Source organism: Meriones unguiculatus, chromosome 9 (genome assembly GCF_030254825.1).
Source record: "Meriones unguiculatus strain TT.TT164.6M chromosome 9, Bangor_MerUng_6.1, whole genome shotgun sequence".
In the NCBI taxonomy this organism is placed as follows: Eukaryota; Metazoa; Chordata; class Mammalia; order Rodentia; family Muridae; genus Meriones; species Meriones unguiculatus.
Genome location: NC_083357.1, coordinates 66,293,107 through 66,312,499, shown reverse-complemented (window position 1 = coordinate 66,312,499; position 19,393 = coordinate 66,293,107). Strand labels below are relative to the sequence as shown.

The 19,393-nt window shown below is 48.7% G+C and overlaps 1 protein-coding gene and 1 pseudogene across 2 annotated transcripts in view; both read left to right on the top strand.

Annotated features, from left to right (window-relative positions):
• The window catches only part of Slc25a37 (solute carrier family 25 member 37), a 41,703-nt gene that overhangs the window by 6,658 nt on the left and 15,652 nt on the right, over positions 1-19,393 (top strand). The window contains exon 1 of one of the 2 annotated variants that reach the window (XM_060391373.1): positions 14,179-14,567. The exons of the other annotated variant lie outside the window; for it this stretch is intronic. The gene's annotated coding sequence lies outside the window, so the exon portion shown is untranslated. Of the gene's footprint in view, positions 1-14,178; positions 14,568-19,393 lie in introns of those variants that run through there. 2 annotated transcript variants of the gene reach the window in all.
• On the top strand, positions 16,378-16,964 carry LOC110554934 (small ribosomal subunit protein uS12-like; annotated as a pseudogene).

The window sequence follows — 19,393 nt, the reverse complement described above, 5'->3', positions numbered from 1 at the left end:
GCCATCATAGAAGGCTCTCTCCCTTCCTAGTGGTCACAAAGTATGAGGACCTTTTCCCTATCTGCCTGTCAATGGGCCCCAGTTCTCATCTGTGTAATCTTGAAATAGTTTCTTAGCCTCTCTGGGCTGTTTCCCCACTTGTAGAAAAATGACACTCTTCTCGGAACTGGAGAGATGGCTCAGAGATTAAGAGCACTGACTGCTTTTCCAAAGATCCTGAGTTCAATTCCCAGCAACCACATGGTGGCTCATAACCATCTATAATGAGATCTGGTGCCCTCTTCTGGTGTGCAGGCGGAACACTGTACACATAATAATAATAATAATTAAAAAAGACACTATTCTCTTGGTCGGAGGGTGAGGTCTTTTCAATGCTCAGGACAGCATTTGGTACAAGGGGAATGTTCTCCAACAGTGAGCCTGCTTCTTGCTCCTCCCCCTCCCCTTCAGTAATGTGGCTATAGTCACTGTTCCTCCTCCAAGGACTTGGACACATGACAATCTGGTTCTCTCCAGATCTCCATGGATATACCACCTGACAGTGCAGGCCATTGTGCCTGCTCCCCATTCTGTGTTTGTGAAAACACATAGGTACATGCATGTGTATGAACCTCATTGGCCTGGGACTTGCTGAACTTGCTGATTCATCTAGGCCCCAGGGACCTGCCTGCCTCTGCCTCCCCAGTGATAGGATCACAAACACACCAACATACCTAGCTCTCTTCTCTCTTCCTCTCACTTTCTCTCCCTCTTTCCTTCTTCCTCCCCTTCTCTCTCCCTTCCTTTCCCTCTCTTTTCTCTCTCCCTCTTTCCCTCCCTCTTCCACCCTCTCTTCCTTTTCCCTTCCTCCTTCCCCTCTCTCTTTCCCTCTCTCCTCTCTCCCCCATTTTATTTTTTTATTTGTTTGTTTGTTTATCGAGGCAAGGTCTCAATGTGTAGTTCTGGATGTCCTAGAACTCACATGTAGATCAAGCAGACATTTACAGACATTTATAGAGATCAGCCTGCCCTTTCTCTGCTGGGATAAAGGCAACAGGTTCTGGAGATCAAATACGGGTCTTCACGTTTGCAAGGCAAGTGCTTTACCAGCTAAACTTTCTCCCTAGTCCCAGTCTCCCCTTCTTCACACCCTGAGGGCCAGTGCCCCTCACCTCCCAGGGTCCTTGTTCTGACCCTTCCTGCCTGCCCTGCCGTCTGATGTCTTGCTCCATTACTGCAGCTTCTGTCAGGCCCTCAGTTTCTCAGCCTTTGCTTCTTTTTACTTAATTCTGGAACACTCCTCTGCCTACTGGGCAGCACTGCCCCCACTGGCCCCTTTGGGCTCTGAGCACTGGGTCTGTCCTCCCCAGGCCCCATCACTGTTTCTGAACACCCATATGCCTCTGCTTTCCTCACTGCCACAGGATGCCTCTCTCCCTGGATTACAGAGAAACCAGGACTCCAGATGGGTTCATCTTCCAGTCAGTGACCTTCAAGTTCTCTTGCTTTCTAACCCCCATTGTGAGGGAGCGGGGGTCTCTTGTTCCTCCTGGGGGAGTTGATAGTGGCAGGGAGGGGTGATGTGAGAACCACCCAGATACCACAGGATCGAATCCTTACTCTACACCTAGGGTGCAGGACTGAATATCTGTCACCTCAGGTCCATTCCCTGCTGACTTGGAGTTGTTAATCCCAGACCCACTTTGTGTAGGGTTACCAAAAGAAAAAAGTGACAATGTGTATAACATGTCCCCTGCTGGGAGGGTCTCAGTAAACTATGCCATGTCCCCTGCCTACTCAGTATACTGGATTCCTCCCTTCCTTCCTTCCTCCCTCCCTTCCTTCTTTCCTTCCGTCCTGTTTTTTGAAACAGTTTTTCTCTGTGTAGCCCAGGCTGTCCTGGAACTCAGAGATCCACTTGCCTCTAGCTCCCAAAGGCTGGGTTAAAGGTGTGCACCACCATTGCCTGATTGGCTCTTAGTAAACTGTTCATGAGGTAGTTTCGCCTTCTTCGGGTGACCCATTCCAGGGTCTTTAGCTCCTCCCTCACCCATTGGATCCTCTGTAGACCTGTTGTCTAAAATAAGGAAGCCCATCTGAAACTCTTCACCTGGGCCCTGTGGACCCCCAAAGTGCTACTTTCATGTTTTCTCTTGTAAACAAACAAGCCCCAGTTGTCCCTTTTCCTCCTTTGAAATAACCAGTGAGGGTGTTGTTTTTCGGCCTTTCCTTCTTCACCTCTTTCTTTCTTCTGTGTCTGTCTTTTGTTTTGAGACGGTGTCCCTCACAGTCCAGGACATCTTTAAGCTCACTTTGTAGCCAAGGATGACTTGATGATCCTGATCCTCCTGCCTGTATCACCTGAGGGCTGGGCTCACAGGTCCTCCGCATGGCTACCCTGGCTTTTGCACCCACCACACTATGGATTCTGTCAGTGAGCCTCTCTTTGTTTTTTGTAGCTGACTTTCTCTTGGGCCTTGCGTACTTGTCCTGTATAGTCCAGTCTCTCAGACACACAGGGAATAATATTAAGGTCTTAGTTTCCATCAGGCCTGAAAACTCCCCCATCTCTGCCTCTCCATCTCCAGTCCTGATTCTCAGGAGTTGAAGCCCCACTGCCCTCGCAGACGTCTTGCATCTCTGCTTGGCGCCAGCTACACAGCGTGTCTGGACATCTTTTGCTCTGTTGGCTCATCCTCCCTTTCCCTCGTCTCAGTGCTCTTCTGAGAGCCTGTCCCCAACTCCTTAGTGTGGTACCTTCAGCTTCTCCCTGACTCCTGTTTGTGCATCTTCAATGTTCTCCTCCCTCCCTGCTGCCATGCTTTAGGGTATCCTGGACTCCCTGGACTCCCTACCTCTCCTCTATTTTGACTTACTATTTTTCGTTTTTTTCCTTCTAACACACATTACCATTTGCTTGTTTATAGGGTTTAGATTTTATTTGCAATTACAGCACTCTTTATTGCTGATGGACTCCCTCATTAGACTTTCAGCATCTGGTATGTGGGGTTTGTGTCCCTTCAATCGCCATGTTTTCATGACCAGAATAGGTGTTGTGAAGCATTTGGTCCATTCTGCAGAGACTACCCCTTCATAAGTGTTCTCGTGCACCTGGCCTCAGAGCCCTGCAGGTTTATCCATCTGAAATCAGAAGAGTGGCAGCACCAGATGTATGTCACATCTGGTTAGTCACTATGGCTATGTCGGGGCTGTCCATGGTTATTTATGATAGTCAAAGTGAGATCCTGATGTTAAGATAAGGTTGGCTCCCTTTGGTCATCTAGCTGGTTTTCATGGTGATAGAAAAACCCTGGGGGATGGACACCTCAGTCTGGTGACCCAGGTCTCTCTACACCTGGGAGCCCATTCACATACAGCAATGCTGAGTGTGGCTTCCTGGACACAGCTTCTGTCCACATGCCAGATTGAGGCCTGGAAAGGCATTCCTGGAATATTAATGGAGGCAAGGCATGGCAGGTTTTTGTTTGTTTGTTTTTTTAATACAGCATTCTGCCTGCATGTGTGCACCAGAAGAGGGCGCCAGATCCCACTGTAGATAGTTATTAGCCACCATGTGGTTGCTGGGAATTGAACTCAGAGCTTTGGAAGAACAGCCAGTGTTCTTAACCTCTGAGCCATCTCTCCAGCCCCAGCATGGCAGTTTTAGAGAGCTATAAGACCCAACTAAACAGAAATAAAACAGACAAATATCTTGTGTTATTAAACAATACTAATGTTGCCTTTGTCTTAGTCTGTATTTTTTTGAAATCGTAATGTATCTTGGCCACAAAAAAATTAACTACCTTAGTAATTTTGTTAAGGTCCTTTCCATTTTTTTTTTCCTCCAGTGGGAGTAACTTGATCCTTCTAGTGACTGAATAAGAATTGCCCCCCACAGGCTTTATATTTGAATGCTTGGTGTCTAGTTAGTAGAAATGTTTGGGAAGGATTAAAGGGTGTGTCGTTGGGGATGGGCTTTGAGATTTCAAAAATCTCATGTCAGGCCTACTTTCTCCCTCTCTGCCTCCAACTTTCAGATAAGATATAAGCTCTCAGCTACTGCTCCAGCACCATGCCTGCCTGCTGCCACTGTGCTCCCTGCCGTGATGGCCACGGACTCACCATCCAAAATCCCCAATAAACTCTTTTCTTTTATAAGTTGCCTTGGTCATGGTGTGTCTTTACAGCAATAGAACAGCAGCTCAGACAGTTGTCATGAGACTTGTCCCTTCAGCTGGTCACTCGTCTTGCTCCGTATTTGCTGGTCCCTCCCATCCCATACCCCGCACTAAACACCAGGCTACAAAAATAAGAATTCCTGGCCCTCATTCTCAGAGTAGGCGTGCCCCCTCCCTGCAAGTAGACCCCAAGCAGGGCAGAGGGTTGGTTGGCTTCCTTTAAAGAGAAAAATCTTGTCTCCATGTAGACAGCAGCCCCCTTTATCCTGGGGGAGGGTGTGGTGATACAATCTAAGACATTCTGCCCATATCTAGAAACACACTGTAAAGAACACTACACACACACACACACACACACACACACACACACACACTGTTTTTTCCATCTGTAATACCTGTGATATAGTGTAGTTTAGAAATTAGACACCTTAAGAGATGAACAATAGCCAATGATAAAAACAAGTTCTAACAAGACACTGTAACCAGTTGTTTAAAAACTTATAAATACAAACCCAACACTTGGGAGGCAGAGGCAAGTGCATCTCTGAGTTCGTGTCCAGTCTGGTCCTACAGAGTGAGTTCCAGGAGAGTCAGGGCTACACAGAGAAACCCTGTCTAGAAAAACCAAACCAAACCAAACAAATAAATAAAATAAAACCAAAAAACTTATAAATTATTTTTAGCATTTTTCATTTAATATTTTCCAACCACCTTGATCCCCCCCCCACCCCTGCTCAAGGCACAGGAACCCGAAAAGGCCAATACTCCATTTGGGCTAGAAGGAGGAGGTGGGAGTTGCTGGATTCTGAGTGGCTACTGCTGCTGTCCTGAATGCTAGAGCAGTGTCTAGAGGAGTGTCACCCCGCTTCCTTTGGGGACACTGTTGAATAGAGACAGTGATGGTTAGTCCTGACTGCTCCTACCCTATAATCTTTAGTCATTCTAGAAGCTCACATTGGCTCCCAGAGGTGCCTTGGAAAATTATCCCCCACCCTGTGTGTAATCCCAGACAGCCCTGGATGCTGTTGGCTTAGTCACTAAGGGGCCACAGCCTTAAACTGGTGTCTTCTTTGCCGAGAAAACAAAACATGTTGAAATTGGGAGAAATCCCAGCCTGCTTGAGGCAACAGTTGCATAACAGGTTTAGGAAATGTCTGTCCTCCGATGGTCAAGCTTAGCCTCTGTCGCCGATGGCACTTCCTGTGTTCCATGAGCTTCTGGGTCCATCAGAAATGTCTGGGCAGAGCCTCAGAAAGTTCCAGGACCCTGAGGTCTGGCTGTCCACGGGGATGTCCAGGAAGGATACTTCTGACATATATCTGTGGGCAGGGCCTCAGAAGAGGTGTGTTCATGTCCTGCTCACGCTGGAGCTGAAGCCATCAAACCAAGAGACAGCCTTAAGTATTTAATTGTCGGTCTTGCCATTAACCAGCTTCAGTGTTGGGCAAGTCATTTCTTTGAGCTGGGTTTCACAGGGAACCGCTTATGAATCTGCTTTACGTTTCTGACAGGGCTATTGGGAGGCTTAGGCAAGATCATGTCCTCAGTGGCTTTGGTAAGCTTGAACATTACAAGGACAAGTTGTATAGGGGTTTGTAATGTGTAAACCCCTATGATTGGAGGCTTATATCTAGGGACAGCCTCACAGCTCTGGGGCCAGAAAGAACCTGACTCCACTTATTCAAACCTTGTGTCTTACGTTTCTCATCTGTAAAACAGAGATAAGAATATGCACTTTGGAGTGCTGCTGTGAGAGAAAGTCTTGACGTGGTGCACGGGATGTTCAGAGCAGAGCCTGGCTTTGCCTCGCACAGAATCCTTAGGGCATCATGGTTATTTCTGAAAACCGGCTTACCAGAATGCCCATCCTTTTTTTAGCTGCTTGTTGCCTGTCTATTGGCTGCGTCTTGCTGATACAGTGGTCTCTGTAGAATGTTTGAATTGTTATTCCCTCCTTTTAACCGTCCTTCCGAGGCATGAAAAGTGCCTCAGTTCATAAAGGAGAGAAAAACGGAACTTCAGAAAACTCAGGTATCCTGGGTACACGGGCCTTCTTCTGCTGCAGAGTTAGGGTAAAAGAACTGAAGCAGGGTGGCAGGTAGGCACAGTATGAGGCGTAGACACCGACACTTGTGATGTGCATCCTGGTGCTAGGTCCTGATGGATAAACAGGAAGGGCTGACATTCATGCTGAAGCACAGCTGCAGGCTTGGGAGGGCAGAACTGGAGGCCAGCAAGAAGTCATGTCACAGACTGTGGGGTTCTGATGTGTGGCTAGTTCTTCAGTCATGTGCTCCAGGAAGGAGGCATGAGGAGGAGGAGGAGGAGGAGGAGGAGGAGGAGGAGGAGGGGGGGGGGAGGAGGAGGAGGAGGAGGAGGAGGAGGAGGAGGAGGAGGAGGAGGAGGAGGAGGAGGAGTGGTTTTTATGGCTGTAAGATATTTTTGGCTCTATTTGGCTTCTCTCTTCTGGAACATGTTGCAGTTTTGGTGGCACTTTCTCATTGCACCAGGCTACTTTGGCACTCAGTATTCCTATCTGGATTTGAGGTTGGTCTGAGAATCCCTCTTCACACTACAGGCAGCCTACTGGGACCAGCACAGTGTCAGAGTTCTGTGGTCCACTAGGGCTGCAGGCTTCTTATCTGAAATTGGGAAGAACGGTCATGCTTGGCCTGCCTTCCTTTTGGTCCGCTCGAATCTCAGTAGATGATGCAGCCAGTTTTGTCAGCCCAAAGGTTTTTGTTTGTTTGTTTGTTTTTTTGCTAATTTAAAATGGGCCTTTGCAATTGTAGCACAGGCTGGCCTCCGACTGTCAGCCTTCCTGTTTCAGCTTTCCAAAGTGCCTGAGATTACAGGTATGTATTAACATAGCATGCAGAGAACACAGTTTTTTTTCCCTCCTTGCCTCCCTTCCTCGTGCAGGTGTTGGTGTTACCATGCGTGCATGTGCAGAGGTCTGAGGTTAACTTTGGGTGCTGATGCTTACCTCTCCTCTTGTTGAGACATTAGTGAGACAATGTTGCTTGTCTGCCATGGCACTCACCAGGCTAGCTGGCCTGGAAGCTTCCAGAGAGATTGTCCTGTCTCCACCGTTCATCTTGCAGTGGAAGCTGAGATTACAGACAGTACTGTGTCTGCCTCTGTGTGGATCTGGGGATCAAGACTCCGGTTCTCACCAGCACGACAAGTGGCTTTTCACTGAGCTGCCTTCTGAGTCTGGGAGCACAGCTTTAAAGCTCGATGCAGGCTGCTCCGCCATGTTATTTATTGTTAAATTGGGCTCTAGGGAAAGGGCTAAAACCAGCCCTGTGCTCCTGTAGGACTGTAAGATTCCCTGTGGCTGTGTAGCCTTAGGGCTTTGACCTCTTACCCAGGTGAGTCCTCAGCTACCTACCTGCTGGACACAAGGGGCCATCAGAATGTACAAGACTGTTGGCTCAGGAACCCTCTATGGATTTATGATTGCATATCCTCATTCTACTTTTGAGTCTGTCCTCTGGAGCACCAGGAAGATGAGTCCGGGATGTCTTGAGGGAGGGATACCCCCAAAGCATCTGGCTTTTGTACTGTGTACTGTCCTGAGTCCTGAGCTTTGTCTGTATAGAGATAGGTGCCATTGTCTCAGGGTCCCCTGACTTCCCCTTCTTTCTGGTTCTTGCTGGTGCTTGGTGTCAGAAAGTGAAGGCACGGGTGAGTGCTGGGTTGTGGGACACAAGAGTTGCCTGCACAGCCTCAGACTCAGCTGTGGCCTGAGTGCAGGGTGCTCTCTGTAGGGACATGGCAAGATGGTTAGGAGTGTCCCCTGGTATCTGGATCAAAAGTGTTGGGTGGCTGGTAGATAATTAGCTTTATGAAGTTGGATCCAAAAGGATGCTGCTTTCTTTGTGTGTGTGCGCATGCGTGTGCACCTGTCTGTCAGTCTCACTTACATACCCATGAAGAATGGAGAGGTGGATTTCCATAGTCATCATCTGTGGATTTGGTTTGCGACTGTGGTCTCCAGTCTGTTGCCTCCCTAATTCCTGGTAATGTCCCTCCTGGGAAGACTTAAGGGCCTCTGTGAAGATGCTTTATGCCCTAGCTGCTGCCGTCAAGCAACACATGGTAAGATGGATGCCTCTCCCAATATGCCCAAGAGGATAGATGCATATTACATCAGTTCTTCGAAGGGAAATGGACCATTCTTGGGGACTCTGAGCCTCAAAGGGAGGGAAAGGGTCTGTGCAGCTTCAGCACTGTCTCGGTGTGTGTCTAGGCCCGAAGAAGTTGTAGATGTTAGTTAGAACAGGGATGTTTGTTCTGACGAATCCCAGCAGGTCCTCCAGATGCCAGCTCTCCGGGATCTCCTGATGATCTGCTTTGTGGACTGATCCCTGGTGCGAGTGCTTTGTTGTTTCGGGGTTGCCGAGGCTCAGCTCAGTTAGAACTCTCCCTCGGTTCCCTGTTGGGAACTTTCTTGGTGCATTGCAGGGACCAGCCTGTCAGGGGTGAGCACCTTCACTGCTGAGCAGGGGAAGGTGGAAATAAAGGGAGGAAAAGGGAAACACTGCTGGATCAGAGGCGTTCCTTCTCAGAACTGGGCCAGAATTAGTGAGAGGAGGAGGGGCCATGAAGTTTAGGGTTTGCTTAAGAGAGCCTTCCTGCCCCAGGTGCGGGGAGAAGTGAGAAAGTTGAGAAGGGTGCCTTCCAGAGGAACCAAGTAGTGGGGCCTTGCCCTAGAGGCTTGGGCTCCTGTGTGGTTCCTTGTCCGCTGGTAAGGTTAAGGTGTGGCCGGGCATACTTTCCTCTTTCAGGTAGCTTGCTGAGTCAAGTGCATGACAACTTCCTGCTGATCAATAATCCTGGGTTAGAGAAGGGGTACCTGAAACAGCATGCACTCGATAGAAACAGAGTCCCATTTCCCCTGGAGGCCAATCCAGCAACACGTGTGTGGACCAGTTGACCACAACACCCTGTAGCTGTGGCATTCCCTGGCACAGGAAGCCTTGGTGACTCAGCTTGTTTTCTGGGTGCTATGGTTGGGAACGGAGTTATCTACTACTTAATCAGAAGAAATGGTAGAAAGGAAGATTCAGCCTGATTCAAGTAGAGTCCGAGAAAGCACCCAAGTGTAAGCTGGGAGTCTTTCTCCCTCACCCCTTCTTGTGCGTATATAAGTGGTATCCACGTGTACATACGCATGTTTGCATGTGAATGGGCACATATGTGTATGGCAGATGCAGGCGTGGTTTTATGGAGGCTCAAGGTTGATATCAGGCAATTTCCCTCAATTATGTATTGAGGCAGCGTCTCTGAACTGATCCCCAGAGCTTACTGATTGATTCAGGTAATCTAGCTAGCCAGCTTGCTCCAGGGGACCACTGTCTCCACCTTCTCCGTGCTGAGATTATAGGTGGGGCCACTGAGTCTGTCCAGCATTTACCTAAGATTCCGGGGACCCGAACTCTAGTCCTGGAGCTTGTGCGGCAAGTGCTTTGCCTGTGGAGCCATTTCCCTTGTAGCCCTAGGGTAACCCTTCCCCCCCTTTAATGAAACTACATCAAACTTTTTTTTTTTTCCTTTGTCCTCTTAGCTTTTCCAGAAACATCTGAGTTCTAAGCACTGTGCATACTGGGAAAAGAGTAAGGGGGTCAACAAACTTACTTCCAGGATTATGGAAGATTGACATATGCACCTTAGAGCTTTGAAGATGTCAGCTCAGAAATGGCCTTCAGATATAAACAGAGCAACCCTCATGAGCTGCAAGTTGGACTAACTCTTAGCTACTTGTTTGCTTCAAATTTGGGTTGGAATTGGAGAAGTAAAAAATGCAGTAGGCTATCGTGGGGTTGCATAGCGCCACGATTACAGGTAGTGGTGGGATTTGTTGACCCTCAAATGTAGGGTTCCTCTCTCAGGCTTGTGACCTGACCCTCCTCAGTACGATGACATGACCCAGACCTCGTTCTTTGTGTTGTATGACAATGACATTCTAAGAAAGTTCCTGAGATTGTCCTTCAGACCCTGGAAATCGAGTGACTGCAAAGCTGGGCTGTCCCCAGAAGCTGCTTCATAATTGAGAGCACATGTCTGATCTCAGAGCAGCAGCCAGAGAGAAGGGACCAGGAAGCACAGGGGAGTGGTTTTTTTCATCCTCTAGGGAGGGACCCCGAGAAGGAGAAGTGAAGCTTGTATTTACTTACAGTGCAAGGTAACTAGGGGTGCACTGACTGAGCAGCAAGTATGACTTGAACTCATGGCCTCTGTGTTCCTTGGGACAGGGTGATAGCTAGGTACTCTGTTTAGGCTTGGCCATAAATGTAGACTCCTAGCCAGAGCAATTCTGCCTTGAGAAGAAAGCTGGGAGGGAGAGTTGCTTGCAATGCATTCTGGGAGAGGAGCCAACTGCTCATGTCCCATTTTGGGCCTGCCTCGTCCCTGAATTCCAGAGTGCCTGCCTCGAAATTATAGCTTATTTTGTCTACTTGAAATCACCAGCAGCCCTTCGAGACTGCAGCCCCTTCATTCAGGCAGCCCTAGAACGTTAAACGCCTCTAGCCCCGCCCTGGGACCTGGGGGAGAATGTCCCAGATGTTTCTGGAGGGCCCTGTTTATAGCTCTCTGACTCTTTCCTGCTTGGGGACCTTTCACAAGTTCATCACCAGGAAGCTGAGTCATTCAGGGGTCAGCTGGCATGATCAAAGGTCACCCAGTGCTGCCAGCAGCACAGTTCGGGTTGGCTGGGCATTTGGGGGGGGGCAGCTTAGGAATGACAAAGTGGATGAACCCATGGGACCCCGTAGCATTGCCCTCTGGGGTGGAGTGGGCGGGGTAGTGGGCCGTACCTCCAAGGTATTTCACATCGAAGAACCCAGTTCATTCACTTGAATTTCTTTGCTTCTTCTCTGAATTCAAGGCCAAGGCCAGAACCAAACAGAAACAGTGCAGAGGATAAAATGCCTTCCTATCCCTCTCGTTTGGAGTTCAGCTCAGGACCTCTATCCCTGCCCTGTGCTCCCAAGCAGGTTTATGGAACTCCAGCCCCTCAGTCACTCAACCACAGTCCCACGTGCCTGAGTCCCTTTCTCCTTCTTGTTTGTGTGTGCATGCACAATTATGTGTGTTTCTAGAGGCCAGCAGACGATCCTGGCCACCATTCCTCAGGTACTGTCTACCTGTGTGTGTTTCCCACACATCAATAACTAGCTTCACCCGCCCGAGCCTCGGTGCTGTTGCTGTTTTGAGGCAAGCTTTTGTTATGTAGCCCAGGCTGGCCTAGAACTCACAGAGATCTGCTTGCTTCTACATCGTGAGTGCTGGGATTAAAGACCTGTGCCACCATGCCTAGCTAGCATTACCTTGTCTACTTGAGACAGACTGTTACTAGGCTAGACAGATTAGTCTAGGCCATTAGGCCAGGTCTACTAATCTTCCCTTCCCTGATGCTGGGATTGCAAGAGTGAGCCACTGTGCCTAGAGTTTTTTGTTTTTTTTTTAAATGTGGATTTTGGGCATTTGACTCAGGTCCTTTGCAAGTGCTTTACCAAATGACTGAGCTATCTCCCAAGCCACATGCAACTTTCTTTCTCCAGCTTAACCTTCCTCAGCCATGGTGTCCACGTGGACATCATCCCCAAATCTAAATTAAGTGCCCTGCATCTGATCTCACAGCACCTCCTACTTAGGACGTCCAGAGTTTGGAAATTATTGGGGGGTTTCCTCTCTCTTCCCTGCTAGGTCATAAATATCTCAAAGACCAGGATCCCACCCACCCTGCTGCTCCCACCCTCCAACAGTGCACTAATAGGTAGTTTGTAGGAAGATTTCTCTGGTAGAACAGCTTGACATTTTCCCTGCTGGGATCTCTGCAAAGTTGAGTCATTCTCATCCTGGTCCCTCATCTGTCACTCCTGGGAGTCCTTCTCTCAGGCAGCTTCAGTTTAAATCATGCACCCAAATTCTTTTCTTTTTTTTTTTTTTTTTTTTTTTTTCAGGGAGAAGAGTTTAAGTTTTTAAGATTTTAAGAAGTTAGCCTCAGCTCTCTCCTGTAGCAGAGGCTTTTTGTTGTATTTGCATCCCAGAGAAACCTTAAATCTGTCTCACTCCAAAGTGTCAGGGGTAAATTGTACACGTCACATAGCTTCCATTTAGCAAGCAGGGGGCCCAGAGGCTGAATCCTGAATCTTCTGATTGATCCTTTCGGGTTTCTTTTCCTGAGGTCTTTGAATGTCATGCTTAGGGTTTCTGAGAGGGTGTCACCTTTTTTGGATAAGAGGTCCAAGGTACTTGAAGTAAGTGTTTAGGTAGCCGTGACTGGCCTGATTACACATGTGTCTCCCTGTGTTGTAGAGATAATTTAATAGCAGAGTTTGTGTGAATTCTGGCCTCAGGAACTTTTTTCTTACCCTCAAATCTTAGACCTCTAGCACCCCCTGAACTCTGGGGTTCAGCTTTGATGGTGCTCATGCCCTTGGCCATTTTCTTGTGTGGGGAGGGCATAAGGCCGTGCTTTGTGGGTGTAGGTGAAAACCCGTTGGGCTATTGTTAGAGTGTTTTAGTGAGGTACAGTGAGCAACAATGGATGATTCTCACAGGAGACAGACACACAGATGCATCACCTGGTATAATTATAAGTAGAGGAATGAGCAAGCGAGGCCTGGCGACAGGACTGCTGTGAATCCTGCTTTTTTTTTTCCCCTCTCTTTAATGGGCTAATCACTGGGCATGCTTTAGAAGGTGTGTGAAGTGAGGGTGTGGAAGCCAACCTTGTACAAGCTGGCCGCACCCAACTTGGAGGCATGAACGGGGTGCCTGGCTCCCAGTCCAGTGTGGATTCCAACTGAGCTGAACCCACTGAGTCCTGGGTCCCCTCCCTTCCCTGGTATCAACGCCGAAGGCCACCAGTCTTGTCACCCACCTGGTCTCTCACACAGACACATAGCTGGTTTTTGTCAGTTCCCTCATGCCTGAGCAGCCGGGATGTGTTCTGGGGAGGGTGTCTTTTGTGGTGGCAAGAGGCTGGCACTTACGGGAGAGGAAGTGCTGTGTCATCCAGCCAGGTTGGCCTGTGGAAGGAGGGTTTTGTGGCCTAAGCATTTTGTCTTCCTTTGCAGAGGCCTGAGAGTCCTTGGAGCTGAATACAGGTATCTTAAAGGTGCAAAGAGGTCCAGTGTGCATTAATGTTAGTAGGCTTAGCCTCCTTCAACGAAACACCCCTACACACTGATGTGCTTTTGTTTATTGGTGGTGCTACCAGTTACATAGATTCTGATGTTTGACATTCTGAATGTTTCCTTCGAGGCAGTGGGAGCCCCATTTGTTTATTCAGCATGTATTTATAGTTGTAATAGACGGTGAACAAAAGCACCTGTCAAGTTTCTGTATTGGTGGGTACCCAGAGAGATGACTGATTGCTCAGAGTCCCTTGGTGGCTGAGGCTGCACAGGAATTTAGGCCTCCTAACCTCCATAACACCTCGGAGGACCACCTGTTTGCAAAGTGAATCCCACTGTGCCGGCATTCACACTGGGCGTGCATTCCTAGAGAATCTCAGGCCAGAGCACCAGTATCTCACCTCTGGGTTATGGGGCAGTCCAGCTTCTCCAGGCCCCAGAGGACATGGGCAGTGGAGGGGGGGTCCCCCTTTATGCTCGGTCCTGCAGCTGACCTGGACTCTCACCTGGCTGCCACCCTGGGGCTGTTTCCCCCGAAGGCACCGGGAAGGCATTGAGGGAGGCCAAAGGCAAAGGCTTGCCATGGGAGGGGACCACACAGCAGTTTAAGGGTGTCTTAGTACTCAAGGACCCTTCTCCAGTCCTGGGCTGGAACTTGAGTACCCGGTAAAGGTGAGCAAGGAGGCCAGGTGAGTGAGCTTCCTGGAGCACTTTTGTTTGTGACTTTTTTAGCCCATGTAAACTGATATTAGGGACAGCTCCCCATCCCCCATGCTAGTTAGCTGTCCAAGTTTCCTTTGTTACATAACCAGGATTAATTTAAGCAGCTCTGTCTCTTCATTCAGAAATGACAGGGAAGAGGAGTGACTGGGAGTGTTGGTGTCCCTCATGGGACAGCCTGGGTGATTCCCCTCAGTTCCCTGGGACTTAGCTTTCCTCCCGTTAAGTGGATGTCAGAATGGAATGGCACCTCAAGTGTGCGGGAGTCCGTAGGCAGTGTTTATGGGAGGGTCTGCTCCCAGCCTGGGCAGATCTTGAGAGCACCCTTCTTCGAGCAAGGAGAGTTGGAGGAAGGAATTAGCACAAATGACAGTTTCTAGGAATCTGTTCTCCCCCCCCAAAAAAAAAAAAAAACCCAAACCAGGAGCATTAGGCAACTGCTTGCCAGATCTAAAGTAAAGGGCTTGAATCGTCATAGCTTTTCTAGAAGGTGGGTGCTGTGAGGAACCCCACACAGACACGGAGACACACTGAGGAGGTAAGTCATTGCCTGAGGTTGAACTTGGTGGAGGAAGAAGCCAGAAGGAGCTGCCTCCCTGGCCAGTGGATCTGTAGTCATCAGGATGTGGAGGTGGCCTAGCATCAAGCTCTTTTGGTCAGAGGATAGGAAATTAATGCTGAGGCCTGGAGCCCCCCCAACCTAGGACCCTGTGGGCGGTGGTTTATCGTCATCCTATTTTGTAGTCTAATGGGACTACAAACCTAATGGGACTGTTTCAAACCTGTCACGAAGTTTTGTATGCCAAATCTCTAGTCCTTTAGCAGCCAGCTAAGAGAAACATTCCTTCAGGCAAGGTGAAGCTGGTCTTGGTGGTGGATCTTGGGGAGAGTCTAGACATCCACATTAACAGAGGTGGCCTTCCCTCTCTCAGGTAGGGAGCACAAGCTCCCTCTCCACGGGTAACTGCAACAGAGACAAGGCCTTAGTGAACACTTGGTCTCTGTGCTAGCTGATCAATCTGCTTCTATTTCCTCCTTCCTGCTTGGGAAGCACAGGTGAGCAGCTGGAGGTCAGAGAGGTGATGTCATTGACCAGGCTGCAGAGCTGAATTAGGCCTTCAGTGACTAGATGGTAGAGGACTGGGCCACCTTTGTATCCTTGGATCTTGATCTAGGTACTCAGCCTCAAATCACCTCTCGCTTTACAACTGATGGATGAGTAGATAAATGGGTAGATGAACTTGTAACTGTCCCTGCCAGGAATGAAGGCCATCTAAGGAGTCTGCCTCTCCCTTTGGCTGTCAGAAGATTGAGACAGTGCAGCCTGAGGTATTGGGATTTCCCCCAGGAGTCTCATGCTGGGAGAAAGGAAGAAGCTGAAGGCTGGTGCCAGCCAGAGGGGGAGCTTGTCTCCAGGCAAGAGATTTCACACAGTTCCGACAACTTGTCAGACCTGCCTTGCAGGAGCCTGGAGTTGAGGCAGTGATTGACACTTGGCCTAGAACTGCTTAACTGTGCATTGCTCTTCTGTTGTGTAAGTCTAAACCCAGAGGTAGGATCTCCCCCATCCCTGAAGATGGACCTCCATGCTTCTCTCCCCATCGTGGCCACATTGAATAAATCCCCTTTCCTCTGCTTTTCCCAATTACTCATTTCTTTAATTGGCTCATTGAAGATGGGTGCCTGAGCCTAGGTTTGCTGGGTCTTCTTAGGGCTCAGGGTCTGTCCTAACTCAGGTAGCAAACTTCCAACTCTTCTCCATGTCCCACTGTCCCCAGCCTTGTGCCCAGTGACCCAGAGCAATGCCACCATCTTGGGCATGAGGCGTCTCATGGTTGACTCCCCAACAGACTGAAATTCCTTGAGAGCAGTGGCTGCCTCTGAGAGGCTTTGTGGGGATGGCTGAAGTCGATTTCCACCAGACTCTTGGACTGGGTTTTCCAATAGAGTTTTGGAGGCTTGGCGGAGGGTAAGATCCCTGGTTGCCTCTGTTATAGGAGGTCCTTGGGTGGCAGATCTCTGTAAGTCAAATGAAAGCTCTCAAGATAGCCCCACCATGACAGGCTTCTGTGGTGCTTGCATGGGGACTCTTGTGTTAAGTTTATTCTCTACTGTGGCATGCCAAGCTTACCTCGGCTTTGCAAAAGAAACATGCCGTTTCTCCAGTTTGTCTTGACATCTTGTCCTTACTTGTGAATGGAGTGTTTACAAGCCATTCAACTCCTCAAGACTCGCTGAGTCAGTGGGAGGCCTCAGAAGTTCACTTTATTAGCAGGTAGATGAGCTGTGTGTCTCCTGGAAGCATTAGCCTTTGAATACTGGTCTGTTTTCATATCCTGTCTGAAAAAAACAATATTGAAGCTGAACTGCTGCTCTTTGTATTGTGGCGTTGGCAAGATGGTCAAGTGTCATGGTCTTCATACTGCCAGGAAGCTTTGCAGTCACCAGTGGGATCCAAAGTGGCATGAAAACAGTATGGGAAAGCCCTCTTGGGCACAGCCCTGAAGGCCAATCCTTTTCGAAGTGCTTCTCATGTAGAGAGAATTTTGCTGGAAAAAGTAGATGTTGTACAAATTCTGTTGTCGGAATGTATCAGGGGCAACTCATCAAGAAAGGCAAGGTCACATTGTTTGTGCCCAGTGATGGATGATTAGACTTCACTGTTGGATTTGGTTGAAAAGGTCACGTGCTAGGTGGTGTTCCTGGAGTCTACTTTAAGGTTGTTAAAGTAGCCAGTGTGTCTCTTTTGGCCCTGTACAAAGGCAAGAAGGAAAGACCAAGACCTTGCATTTTGACAATGGAAACACTAACAAGTTCACACATTTTGAAAACAAAAGAAAAATTAAACTGCTATTATAGCATAGTTGGGAAACAGGTCCTCGAGGGCTCTGACATAATGAATGGATTGAAAGCCCCTGATACGGCAATAGGTTAGTTACCATGGGAGTGGGTGAGTTTCTGATGAGAGTAGCTTTGGCTGGATTTACTATCTTGCATGCATTTGCCCTTCTGCCTTCCACAGTGTGGGGGTCCACCTGTATATTGGGGTATACTGTTGGACTTCCAGGGCTGTATCACTGTGACACCCCCCCCCCATACTGCTGCTGTTACACTTAGTCAAAGGTGTTCTGTTATAGCAGAAGATGGTCTGAGACAAATACTGATTCGACTCCATGTTTTCATCCCTCCAGATACCCTTCCTGCCCCTGACCTCAGTGGACATCTGGCTCAATTTTTTTTTTTTCCAGAGACCATATGTCATGTTGGTACAGTGCTACATCTTCTGTTGGAGATGTGTGGCCATGAGGACTTTGGGGGAAGCGGCTCAGTGCTTGGCCTGTGAGGAAACTGGTGCAGGCCATGCACATAGACAGAGTCCACTAAGGCCTGTCTGGACTTGAACTTGGGGGAACTTTTGACAGTCAGTGTTGCTCTCCCATACCCCAACACTGGGCAAGTAACTTAGTGTGACAGGTATTGTGCGCACAGGCAGGGATTTGGAGCCATGTTGCTTGGTTCATTACGTTGGTTTCCGCATTTATAAAATCATTTTTATTATAGTATTTTTGGTAAATGGAGATACTAAGGCCTCAGAGTCTACCAGTGACAGAAGCAGGTCCAGGGCCCTGTTCTGAGTGGGAAGGAGTGACCCGTGTCTCAGGTTTCCCTTCTATCTCTCAGTGAGGTCACTGGTGCACCCATGAGATCCCAGCCCTGCTATCTGGTATCCTGGGAATTTGCCCCACCTTAAGAGTCGAAATCTTTGGGGTTAATCTTTTCAGTGTGTCTCACATGGGAAGTTCTGAGAGTATCCTGAGTTAACTGGCCTTGGGCCAGGCATAGATTCTTTTATCCTTCCCTGCTTGCTGTGGGTCCTTTTGGATAAAGGGAAGAGCCTAAATCCGGCTTTTGGGGTCAGGAATGGGACAGTAACCTTGGAACCATAGGCATGCTGTGAGCTGCTGCCCTAGGTAGAGGGGAAACCTGAGTGGTTCCCAGCTTTGGATAGGGCAGGCAACCTGTCTGGGAACCCTGAAGGGAGGGCTTCTGTTGTATGTAGCTGCCTTCTGATTCGGGGAACTCATCTTGTCTAGCTCAATGCCTGACATTTCCTGGTGTCCATCCTGTCACTTCTATAAGCAGCATATAGCCATGCATGGAAAGTCACCGGATTAAAATTCTAGATTCACTGGCTCAATTCTGGTCCTCCTCTCTATGACCTGGTCCTAACCTGCCTTTCTTCCAGCCATTTTCAGATGATCATGTAACGTTCCAGCCATTTCTCCAAGTCCTAACTGGTGCTATTCCTTTCCCCATGCCTTCCTGGGCGATCTTGTTTCCCAGATAGCCATATGTCCATAGGGTCCTGTTTCCCCACCTACCCCAACATGTCCATGGCACCCAATCACTAATTCATTGTTCCCTTACTCTCCACAACTAGCTTTCCTTATATTTTTCTCAGAGTAATGTACCCTAAAAAATTAAATGGTATACAAAGAGCTGTAGCGACAGTTGTGTTCTGACAGCTTGCTGTCCTGTCACTTTTCCTAGTTGAAGCTTACGTGGTCCCCTTCTGGCCACCCTCCACCTTGGAGGTGTGAGTCTTTGTACCCTGATGTGCCCCACAGTGGCCATGGGAGGAGAAGCAGGCTTGTACTATGGTTCCTTCAAGCAGCCCGAGGAACTTTGTCATTCTAGCCAAGCTGGAATTCCATCCAGCACGCGATGAAGTTTGTCCCTAGGAGCAGCAAGTATCTTGGCTGGAGGTCTAGCTTAGTCGGTAGCATGTTTGCCTAGCATGCACAAGGCCCTGATTTGATGCCTAGCACAGCAAACAAAACACAGCGGATGAAACAAAACTAGCAGTAATTCCTAAAGCACACCCCTGGTGGGCCCTGGAGCTTTCAGTACTGTTCCTACAGGGTGTGGGGATAATTCCGAGTCATATGTAGCTAGGAAGGTAGGACTGTGGAACAGGGAGAGAGAACACTTCTGAAAGGGGAGATCCCTGATGGCTGTGTATGAAAATGCTTTCTCTCAGCCGCCTCCTAACATCGGGGTCACCTGAAGAGCTTCAGGGACTCTCCTGAGGTTTCAGCATCCTCCAGGCTTCCTCTTTCACTGTTCCTAACTCTGTCCTTATAACTGGTATTGCAGGTGGACTAGCCTTTTTGCTTGCTCCCAATTAGAGGTTCTCCAGAGGGGCATTTCAGCATGCATGGGAGGTCTTCGTGTAGATTATATGTTCTGGAACAGCCATTGTGTGTGCTGTGTAGCTAGGCTATTTTCCACCTTTTGAGAAAACTGTAGTGGCCACTCCTGGGGTAGTCATTTTCTCTTGCTGTTCCCCAAACACCAAAGGAA